Here is a 12,158-nt window from a genome sequence, read left to right as displayed (position 1 = left end):
CTTTGTTGTTATTAAAGACCAGTCTTAGAACATGGTGATCTCAAAGGATGCAAGGGAGTATTTCACTCTTCTTATATCGATTGAGGCTCTTTCTGTGTGCAATTATGTGGTCATTTTTTGAGGAGGTGCTGTGAGTTGCTGAGAATAAGGTATATTCTTTTGTTTTAGGATGATATGTTCTGTATATTAATTCCAGTTGTTTCATAGTCTGTGTTAGTTTTACAGTGTCCTTGTAAAGTTTCAGTTTCCATTATCTGTCCATTGGTGTGAGTGTGGTATTAAAGTCTTCCACTATTGGTGTGTGGGGTGAATGTTGTTTGGGGTGAATTTATGAATATGGGTGCTTTTGTATTTGGAGCATAAATGTTAAGGATTGAGGGTACCTCCTGACAGATTTCCCTGTAATGTGTAAAAAGTGTCCTTCCTTATCTTTTTTGACATGTTTTGGTTGGAAATTCACTTTATTTGATATTAGAATAGCCACGCCAGCTTGCTTCTTGGGAACGTTTGCTTGAAAGTGTTTTTCCCATCCTTTTACTCTGAGATAGTGTCTGTCTTTTTCTCTGAGTTGAATTTCCTGCATGCAACAAAATGTTGGGTTTTGTTTATGTATCCTGTCTGATAACCTATATATTTATTGGGGAGTTGAGTCCATTTATGTTAATAGATATCAAGGAATAGTGGTTGCTCTTTCCTGCTATTATTGCTTTTGCAGGTTGAATTGTGCCTGTGTCTCTTTGTCCTTTTTGTTTTCTTTCTTAGGAATGTTTTTGTTTGTTTGTTTGTTTGTTTTTACTAGGATGTAGTTACCCACATTGTATGGGGTTTTCCACCTGTAACTTGTTGTATTTCTGGGTTTGTGGTCAAATATTGTGCAAATTAAGTTTTGTCTTGGAATTTCTTCATCTCTCCGTCTATGGTGATTGATAGTTTTGCTGGGTATAGCAGCTTCGGCTGGCACTTGTGCTCTCTTAGTGTCTGCCCGATGTCTGTCTAGGCTCTTCTAGCTTTCATAGACTCTGTTGAGAAATTAGGTGTGATTCTGATTGGATTGCCTTTATATGTTACATGACCACTTTCCCTTACTGCTTTTAGTATTCTTTCTTTGCTTTTGGCACTTGGCATTTTGACTATTATGTGTCAGGAGGAATTTCTTTTCTGGTCCAATCTATTTGGAGTTATGAAGGCTTCTTTTATGCTCGTAGCCATCTCATTCTTAAGGGTAGGGATGCTTTCTTTTACAATTTTGTTGAAGATATTTACGGTCCCTCTTAATTGATATTCTTCTCCCTCTTCTATTCCTATTATCCTTAAGTTTAGTCTTCTCATTATGTCCTAGATCTCCTGGAAAATTTGGGTTAGGAGCTCTTTGGTTTTTACATGTTCTTTGACTGTTTTGTCTATGTTTTCAATGTTGTCTTCAGCCCCTGAGATTCTCTCTTCCATCTCTTGTAGTCTATTGGAAATGCTTGCATCTGTGATTACTGATTTCTTTTTTTTGGGGGGGGGAGTTTTCTACTTCTAGTGATGTCTCTTTTAGTGTTTTCTTTATTGTGTCAATTTCCATTTAAAATTCCTTCTACCATTCCTTCTTCTCTTTTGTTCTGTTTTCTTCTAGTTCCTTGAGATCTTTGAGTTTTTTTCTTGTTTCTTCGTTAAAAGCTTCTAATTATTTATGCTTTTCCTCCTGTTCTTGTTTAAGGATCTCTATCATCATTCTGAGGTAGGATTTCTTGTCTGATCTTCTTTTTCTGAGGTGTTTGGCATTCTGATGTTTGCTGTGATGGGAGAGTTGGGTTCTAGTGTTGCCAGGTTTTCTTGGTTTCCCTGTGGTATACTCTTTCACTTTTATCTTGCCATCTTGTTTTCAGTCATTTGTTCTTCCGTTTCCCTTGTACCTGGTCTGTGTCCCTCGATCTCCACTCTTCTTGGTGGCGGATGGTCTGAGTCATGTTCTGTGTCTCAAAGCTGCTGGCCGGCTGGAAACAGAGTGTCCTATTCTGGGTTCCTTGTCCCTGGATGAGGAAGTTTGGTGGTGCACTTTTTGTGCATGCCTGGGAGAGATCTCTCTGTCCCCTGGCTAGTTGGAACACCTTTTCACCAGGCTGAATACCTGGGTCTCTGCTGGTCTATAATGAAACTTTAATCTTTGGTAATAGGGTGTACTTTAAATTCTCACTTTTCCAAGATGGTCCTCCACATAGAATATGCATTATCTTCTGTCTTCATGTTCTAAGTATGTATGCTATCAAAGTTTGCATACACAATTTCAGCTTTAATTTTGTGTCTAATAGAATTTGCCATGTATTTTTGTTTGATGTAATCTAATAATGTGTTACATCATGGTGGCTGATTTTTTTAAAGTAAGTATTGAATTTGGGGATTATTCCTATTTGACCATAGTTTTTAACTCTTAAAGTATTTTACATTGTGCTGTTTACATATATTTTTTATTCTTTCATAAAGTTATCACATACTTTTATATTATATGCTTGGAAATATCAGTTCAACACAATTATGCATAAATGATTTACTAGGGAAGCACAACTGATATTACAGTGAGATTTAATGCTACCACAATCATTATGGCAGTTTATCAAAGAAGAACCTACTAGCCATAATCTCATGGAACACATATAAATCTAATATTGACAGAAATATCAATTATTACCAAAATTATGGAGAACAATGTCAGAGGTCATCTTGAAACTTTATTTCTCTCATAGTATACATGTACTTTACATTCTAGGTTCTATTCCAAGAAAATTAGCATATGTACAGCACATCTGCAGGTTCATGTGTCTTTCTTACTTTGGCTTTCACAATAGTTGAGATAATCAACCCAGAACTAACCAAAGATTAGACAGATAAGAAATGTGGTGTGCACACGCAATGATAGGTTACATTCTAAAAATAAGAGAAACTCTAATTATTAATGGATTAAGAAAGAATGGATTTATGTTACTCAGTAGTAAAAAATTATTACAGACATGACTTAGTTTGGCAGAAAGTCCCAAGAAAATAAGAGTCACATACCTTATATGGCAGTTCACTATACAGAGACTACAAGTAATTTTTATGGATGAATTTTCATATCCAAAAATCAAACTTAGCACACATTTTTCTTCATATTAATATGATAGCAGAAAATCGATAATGAATCAAATGTTTCATTTAGGTGTTTTTCAGGCATAAACCTACAAATACTTAAATACCTATAAGTAGATAATAACACCAATGGAAGACTCAGGTTAGTAAGAATTAGGATGAAATTGAAATTATGTATAACCCATAAATTTCTTTATTGGAGAATACAAATTAATGGAATTCATTGCTTACTGTAATACTTTCTCATTTAAGTCTGACCTATTATTTTTTCTATTGAAATTGTTTCTTAATTTTTTTCTTAGAAATTATATTCTTGCTAATTTTGTCCAGTTAGATCAGTTCTAAAAGTCAGAGCTTCATTTATAATTCTCTGCATCTCCCATTAAAAATGGCCATATTTTGAACATGTAATGAGAAATCAACAGATATTTGCTAATTTTTTCCTTCATTTCTGTCTCATTACATTGGCAGCTGCTGTTTATTAAGTTTCCAAGATGAAATCTCTTTAGAAATAGGAAAAAGAATATCACGAAATCTGGACCATCATCTCTGAAATGACACATTTGTTTTTCTCTTTACTCTAAATTCTAGGATTATTGTTACCAACAAAATAAAATTTAAAAAATTGTATAAGGTTTATTACAAACTAACATTGTAAATTAATATTTATATCATGTGAAAAACTATACTCAATGTCAATTCAACTCAGTTAATTTCTATGCAGTTATAACTGCTATTTGAAATGGAAGCTAGGTAGTTTCTCCTTAATTTTACAATTTCAATATCAAATATTCAACTATACTACTTGTAAAAACATACACAAGTCAACTGTAGATTCATTGTCATAAAATGTGTTTACCATAAATGGTAAATATTTAATTATTTTTCTCCATCAAATTATTTATAGGCAAACCATATTGAACAATCGGAATTTTCACTTGAAAATCTGGCACTCACTGCCGTTGATCTCTTCGGTTTAGGGACAGAGACAACAAGCACAACACTGAAATATGCTCTCCTGCTTCTTCTGAAAAACCCTCAAGTGACAGGTGAGGGCACAGGAGGTAGACCAAAGTGGTCATGTAAGATGCTTGAAAGATGATATCAGTGTCCTAAATACTGTTATTCTTGGAGCAGTCTCTGTTCTTCATCATCTGTGCTATTGATTGTAATGAATAGCATGACACATAAATAAACTCTGGTTACAGGATGACTACTCAAATCCTAATCAATGTCTGGGCTCCCTGGGAGAAATATTTTGGACAACATATATTGCTTGTGGATACATATTCTTTCTTTTTATTTTTACTTTCTTTTAGTTTTAATGCTGTAGTTTTTTTCCCTCCCAGTCCACACTCCGATTATTCCATATTCCATACACCCTTTCTTACTCCATCCCTTTTTTTATGAGGATGTCTCTACTTCACCCTCACCCCATCAGATTTTTAAAATCCCAGGAGCCTTTGGTCTTTTGACATTAAGTGCATCTTCTCTGCCTGAACCCAGACCTGGTAGTCCTCAGCTGTATAAGTAATGGGGGCCTCTTTCAGCTAGTGTATGTTGCTTTATTGGTTATCCATTGTCTGAGAGATTTCAGGGGTCCAGAATAAATTGAGATTTCTGGTCTTTCTACAAAGTTTTTTTTTCTTCATGTTCTTCAAAATTTCCCCAAATTGAACTACAGGGTTTAGCAGCTTTTCTGTTTATTAGTTGGATGCAAACATCTGTATTTGACTTTTTCGGCTGCTTGTTGGGTTTTTCAGAGGACATCCATAACAGGTCCATTTTTTTTGTGAATATTCCATAGCCTCAGTCTTAGGCCTTGAGCATCACTTTGATCTGGATACCCCGTTGGGCCTTTTGGTGGACCTTTTTTTCCTTCAGGTTTCACTCCATTTCCATCTCTGCAGTTCCTTCAGACAGGAACTATTATGTGTCAGAGTTCTGACATTTGAATAGCAACCCCATTCCTAAGTTGATATCCTGTCTTTCTCCTGGAGGTGGGCTGTACAAGTTCTCTCTTCTCAACATATGGCATTTCGTCTATGGTCCTCTCTTTTGAGTTTTGATACTCTAAGTTCCCAGTTCTCTGGTGCATTCTGGAGAGTTCTCTCAATCTCCTACCTCCTGAGTTCACCTTTTTCCATTCTTTTTCCTGGTCTACAGGTCTAAAATTTTTTTTCCCACTCAATTCAAAATCATGTTTTCTTAGTATCCTCTGTCCTTTTCCCTCGCTGTTCCCTCTACTCCTCTTCCCTTGTGGTTTCATTCTTCTGTCTTAGTTTGGACTGAGGCCCTTTATCTCGTTGACCTTTGAGGTTCTGTGGATTGTATCTTGGGTATTCAGCTCCAACTCCCAAACACCCACCTACACCTCAGCACCTTGGCATTCCTCCTACACTGGGAAATTAGCCCTCACAATCTGCTGTTATTCCATTTATTGAAAATAGTTTTTTCTTATATACTGTATCATGATTAGGATTTCTTCTCCTTCTACTCTTTTCTACTCCTCCTTACCTCCCTCAACATTAAGATCTACTTTTTTTCTACTTCTCATTAGAAAAGAAACAGACTTGTAAAGAACAATAATAATAAAGTAAAAGTATACTAAAATACAATTTAATAAGATTCAATGAATATTAAATAACACACTAGTATTGGCCAAAACAAAAGAAGGAAATGAGTCTAACCAAAGGCTCAAAAAGCAGAGACCTATTTATTTTCACACCAAGAATTCCATAAAAACACTAAACTTTAAGCCACAATATATATCAAAGGACATAGAACAGACTTGTGCTTACTGTTTCACTCTGTCTGATTTTATATGTCTTTTGGCTATATTGATTTCATAGTCTTGTTTTTAGTGTGTTCTCAGCTCTGGCTCTATGCTGGTTTCTTTGGAGATTTTCCTGGGAATTCTATTGCTACCCACTCAAATAGATGTACTGTAGCCCTGGAACTGGAAGTTTAATTTGGTGACAACAGATATATAATAGTTTTTCTGCTTCCCCATTGTTTTTGGAAATTTTACTTATATAATCTTCCTATATATTTTATGTATATTAAAAAAGTTTCTATCGTACCTTCATTCCATACCATCCTTCAACTGCTTCCTAAATTTAGCTTTAGCTTTCTGTATTTCCTTCCTTATCTGCCTTTTCCCTCCTTATCTGATGCCTGATTTTCTGCTCCCAACCATTTTATAACGTTTTATAAATTTCTATTTCTATAATTTCTGCATAATCTTTGTATTTCTATAGATTTTTTTAACTTAGTTATCATTTATTTGACAGATAATAACCACATATTAGGAAATAATCGAATATTTGCATTTTGGAATCAGGATTATACAATGATGATTTTCTATGTCCAATAATTTACCATTGAAACTATTTCATAATTTCACTACCTTTTTAATGGATGAGTAGTACACAATAGAGTTATTGTGTAAATGTTTCACTTTATAAAATTTATACTTTAGAGAATTCTACTTTGTTTCCAAAATCTGGCTATTATGAATGAAGTAGCAATGAACATGTTTGTGCATGTGTATTTATGTAGGAGAAAAAAAGTATTATACATATACAGAAGAGTAGAAGAGTAGGATCTCATAGAAGATAGACATTAATCTCTCTTAACTTATTAAAGTGCTATCTAACTGATATATATATATATATATATATATATATCATGGTCAAGTCTGCATTCCCAGTGTCAGTGGATAAGTGGTCCCTTTAATCAAATCTTCAACAGCATGAGGTGTCATTTTTATTGAACAAATTCATTTTAAAAAACAAAGATAAATGTACAAGTTTTAAGCATTTTTGCATAAAAGTATATGAATACATTTTTGTCAGTGCTTGGATTTTTTTTAAGGTTTGATAGCATGCATTAAAATCTTACCTGTTATACAGAGAAAAAAGTACATGTAAAACAAGATGTGACCTAGAATTAATTGAAGTTTTCGTGGTGTGTAAGGATTAAGCATAATGGTTTATTCTCTTTTTCTATTCTTGAATGTCACACAGTCTTTCAGTTGTTTCTGGGTTGTTCAGAGCTTTCTCGGGTTTGTATCCCATTAACAGTGATTGTATATTATTCTGTTCTTCTGTGACTGAGTTATCTCACTCAGGAATAGGTTCTTTAGATACCTCTATTTCCTAGGAATTTAATAACATCATTGTTTCTAATAGCTGAGCAGTACTTCATTGTGTAAATATACTACAATTTCTGTAATCATTCATATACTGATAAACATCTGAGTTTTTTCAGCATCTGGATATAATAAGGAAGGCTGCTATGAACATTGTGGTACATGTGTCCTTATTTTATGTTTTAGCAACTCTGAAGGATTTACCCAGAATTTGGGTAACAGGGTCATAAGGTATGACTATGTTCAGTTTTCTGAGGAACTGCCAGACAGAATTCCGCAGTGGTTGGAACCCCTTTCCAGCTTACAACCCCACGAGCAGTTGAGGAGTGTTCCTGTTTCTCCACATCCTCGCCAGCATCTGCTGTCATCTGAACTTTTGTTCTTGGCCAATCTGACTGGTGTGAGGTAGGATCACAAGGTTGTTTTGATTTGCATTTCCCTGATGGATAATGGTGATGAGCACTTCCTTAAATGTTTTTCAGCCATTCAATATTTTTCATTTGAAAACATTTGTTTAGCGCTGTACCCCATTTTTTAGTAGAGTTGTTAGATTCTCTGGTGTCTAGCTTCTTGAGTTCTTTGTATATATTGTATATTAGACATCTATCAGATATGGTGTTGAGAAAGATCTTTTGTATACTTTAGATATTAAGCCTCTATCTGATGTGTGATGGGTTATGGCTTTTCCCACTAAGTGGCTGCCATTTTTTTTTTTTTTGACAGTGTCCTTAGTCTTACAGAAACTTTACAATCTCATTAGGTCCCATTTCTTGATTCTTGGTCTTAGGACACAAGCCATTGGTGTTCTGTTCAGAAAAATTTTTCTAGTGCCTATGTGTTCTAAAATTTTCCTCACTTCCTCTTCTAATAGTTTCAGTGTACCTGGTTTTATGTGAAGATCTTCGATCAACTTGCACTTGTGCTTTGTACAAGGAGATAAGAAAGGGGCTATTTTCATTCTTTTGGATGTTGAGTGCCTGTTGAGTCAACACAATTTGTAGAAGAGGCTGGTTTTTTTTTTCATTGACTGTTTACAGCTCCTTTGTCAAAAATAAAGTGACCATATCTGAGAGTTTATTTTGGGATTATCAATAGATAATAATAGTTATTCTATTGATAATAGTTGTTCTATTGATCAACCTGCCTATCTCTGTAATAGTACCATGTGGATCTTTTTACACATTTTTCTTGTAATATAGCATGAGATCATGGATAGTGATTGCTGCAGATATTTTCTTGTTGTTGAGGGTGGATTTTTATATTCTAGTTTTTTTTTGTTATTCCAGATGAATTTGCAAATTACTCTTTCAGCTCTATGAAGAATTAAGTTTAAATTTTGATGGGGATTACATTGAATCTGTAGATTGCTTTTTTGTAAGATGATCATATTTACAATGTTGATTTTTCCAATCCATGAGCCTGGAATATCTTTCCATTTTCTTAGAACTTCTTCATTTTCTGTCTTCCGAGATTTGAAGTTCTTATCTTACAGGCCCTTCACTTGCTTAGTTAGAGTCACAACAAGTTATTTCCTATTGTTTGTGACTATTGTGAAGGGAATATTTTCCTTAATTTCTTTCTCAGCTTGTTTGTTCTTTGAGTAGAAGAAGGCTACAGATTTGTTTGAGTTAATTTTATATCCATCCACTTTGCTTATGTTGTTTTTCACCTTTACAGGTCTCTGATGGAATTTTGGGGTTCCTTAAGTATACTATCATGTCATTTGAATATAATGATAGTTTTACTTTTTCCTTTCAGATTTGTATCCAATTGATTTCCTTTTGCTACCTAATTAATCCGACCGGGACGTCCAATAGTATTTTGAATAGGTAGGGGAGATTGGGCAGCCTTGTCTTGTCTCTGATTTTAGTGGAATTGTTATAAGTTTTTTTAAGTTAAGTTTGATGGTGGCTATTGGTTTTCTGTATATTGCTTTTTTGTGTTTAGGTATGGGGCTTGGATTCCTGTTCTTTAACATGAAGGGGTGTTGAATTTTGTCAAATACTTTCTCAGCATCTAGTGAGATTATCATGTGGTTTCATTCTTTGAATTTATTTCTATTGTGAATTACATTGATTGATTTTGATATATTAAACCAGGAAGCCTATGTGATCATAGTGAATGATTGTTTGGTGTGTTCTTGAATTTGTTTTGCAAAAATTTTTTGAGTCATTTTGCATCAGTGTTCATAAGTGAGATTGATCTGAAGTTCTCATTCCTTTTACAGTCTTTGTGTGGTTTAGGAATGTCGGTTATTTTGGCCTGGAAAGGTGAGTTGGGTAGTGTTACATCTCACAATACTTTGTGGAATATTTTGGAGAGTGTTGGTATTAGATCATCAATATCTATCTGATAGAATTCTGCACTGAATTCATCTTTTCCTGAGCTTTTTTAGATTTCGAGGCTTTTGGTGTCTGCTTCTATTTTTTAGGTTTAATGGGATTATTCAGATGGTTTTCTGGTCCTAAATTAACTTTGGTATCTGGTATCTGGCTAGGTGTTCATCCATTTCTTCCAGTTTTATCAGTTGTGTTAAGTATAGGTTTTCGTAGTAGGATCTGATGATTTTTTGAATTTCCTAAGTTTCAGTTGTTATGTTTCTACTTTCATTTCTGATTTTGTTAATTTGGATACTCTCTCTTTACCTCTATTTAATCTGACTAAGGTTTCATAGATCTTGTTAATTATCTCAAAGAACCAGCTCTTGGTTTTGTTGATTCTTTGAATGGTCCTTTTTGTTTATATTTTGTTAATTTCTAGTTAGAATTTGATTATTTCTTGATGTCTACTCCTCTTGAGTGTATTTGCTTCTTTTTCTTTAAGAGCTTTCAACCGTGCTGTCAAGTTGCTTGTGTATGCCCTCTCCAGTTATTTTTGTAGGTACTCAGACCTATGAGTTTTCCTCTTACTACTTCTTTCATTGTATCTCACATGTTTGGTTATGATCTACTTTCATTTTCAGTAAATTTTGGAAAATCCTTAATTTTTTTCTTTACTTCTCCTTTGATTATGCTATTATTGAGTAGAACATTGTTCAGCCTGCATGGGTATATGGACTTTTTTATTGTCTTTGTTGTTATTAAAGACCATGTTGATCTGATTGGATGCATGGGAGTAATTAAATCTTTGTTTATTTATTGAGGCTTGTTTTGTCACTGACTATATGGTCAGTTTTGGATAAGGCTCAGAGAGGTGCTGATAAGAAGGTGTATTCTTTTATTTTAGGGTTATATGTTCTGTAGAGGTCTATTAATCTCAATTGGTTCATAACCTCTAGTAGTTTTCCCATGTCTTTATTCAGTTTCAGTTTCCTTGATATGTCTATTGATGAGAGTTAGGTGTTTACATCTCCCAAAATTATTGTGTGTGCTGCAATGTTTGTTTAGCACTTTAGGAAGGTTTTTTTTTTTTATGAGTATGGGTGCTCTTGTATTTGGAGCATATATTTTAAGAATTGAGAATTCCTCCTGACAAATTTTCCTGTAATGAGTAAACAGCGATTTTCCCTAACTTTTCTGATAAATTTTGTTTGAAACTCTACTATATTTGACATCAGAATGGCTACTCAAGCTTGTTTCTTGGATCTGTTTTTTGGAAGTTTTCTTCCCAGCTCTTTACTCTGAGATAGTGTTTGTCTTTGTCCTTTAGATGAGTTTCCTGTATGCAGCAAAAGGTTGGATTCTGTTTATGTATCCAGTCTGATAGTCTATGTCTCTTTATTGGGGGCATTGAGTCCATTTATGTTAAGTGATAGTAGGGAATAGTGGTTGTTGTTTGCTGCTCTTTTTTGCTTTTAGAGGTAGAATTATGTCTGTCTTTCTTCTTTTGGTTTTATTAATTAGTTATTTTCTTTCTTTTTCTAAAATGTAGTTTACCTCCTTGTGTTGTGTTTTCTATCTTATTTTTTTAGGGTTGGATTTGTGATCAGGTGTTGTGTAAATTTATTTTTGTCCTGGAATATATTGGTCTCTTTTTCTATGGTGTTTGAGAGTTGTGCTGGGTATAGTATACTGTGCTGATATTCTTTATCCCTTAGGGTCTGTATGATGGCTCTTCAGGATCTTCTAGCTTTCATAGTCTCTTTTGAGAAGTAGGGTGTAATTCTGATTGGTCTGCCTTTACATGTTACATGACCTTTTATACTTACTGCTTTTACTATTTTTTCTTTGTTTTGAATACTCGACGTTCTGACTATTATGTGTTGGGAGAAATTTCTTTTCTGGTTCATTCTATTTGGAGTTCTGTAGGCTTCCTTTATGCACATGGTCATCTCATTCTTAAGGGTAAGGGAGTTTTCTTCTACAATTTTGTTGAAGATATGTACTGTGCCTCTTAGTTGATATTCTTCTTTCTCTTCTATTCCTATTATCCTTAGGTTTGGTCTTCTCATTGTGTCCTGGATCTCCTGAACATTTTGGGTTAGGGGATTTTTTGTTCTTGCACTATCTCTAAATGTCTAGTCTATATTTTCATTGTTGTCTCCGGCTCCTAAGATTTTTTCTTCCATCTCTTTTATTCTTTTGGAGATGCTTGCATCTGTGACTCCTTATTTATTTTTTAGGTTTTCTATCTCCAGGGATGCCTTCTTTTCTGTTTCATTTATTATTTCTATTTCCATTTTCAAATATTTCATCTTTTTGCTTATGTTTTCCTGAAGAAAACTGCTTCCAAGTCTTTGGCTTTTAATGGGTAAGATTTGAGTTCTGTAATAAAGACTAAGCTCTGTCTTTGTGGGCTCTGGTGTGGGAGCTCTTGTGAGGCTCTTCTGGTAGCTCAGGCCTGTTCCCACAGGTCCTGTGCACTACTGGCAGGGACCTGTATCTTTCCCTAGGCCAAAATGTTCCCTTTTTTGATAGCAAAGTATTTTCAGATCTCTGCAAACTCCTGGTGTGCTCTG

At 34.4% G+C, this 12,158-nt stretch overlaps 1 pseudogene across 1 annotated transcript in view; it reads left to right on the top strand.

Moving 5' to 3' along the window:
- Nucleotides 1–12,158, top strand: part of LOC308417020 (cytochrome P450 2C29-like) — a 64,561-nt pseudogene that overhangs the window by 33,072 nt on the left and 19,331 nt on the right. Inside the window, exon 6 of the transcript in view lies at nucleotides 4,016–4,157. The product of the transcript in view is annotated as a cytochrome P450 2C29-like (transcript). The remainder of the gene's footprint in view (nucleotides 1–4,015; nucleotides 4,158–12,158) is intronic.

This window comes from Micromys minutus (assembly GCF_963924665.1).
Source record: "Micromys minutus genome assembly, chromosome: 2".
Lineage (NCBI taxonomy): Eukaryota > Metazoa > Chordata > Mammalia > Rodentia > Muridae > Micromys > Micromys minutus.
This window is presented reverse-complemented; position numbering and strand designations above follow the sequence as displayed.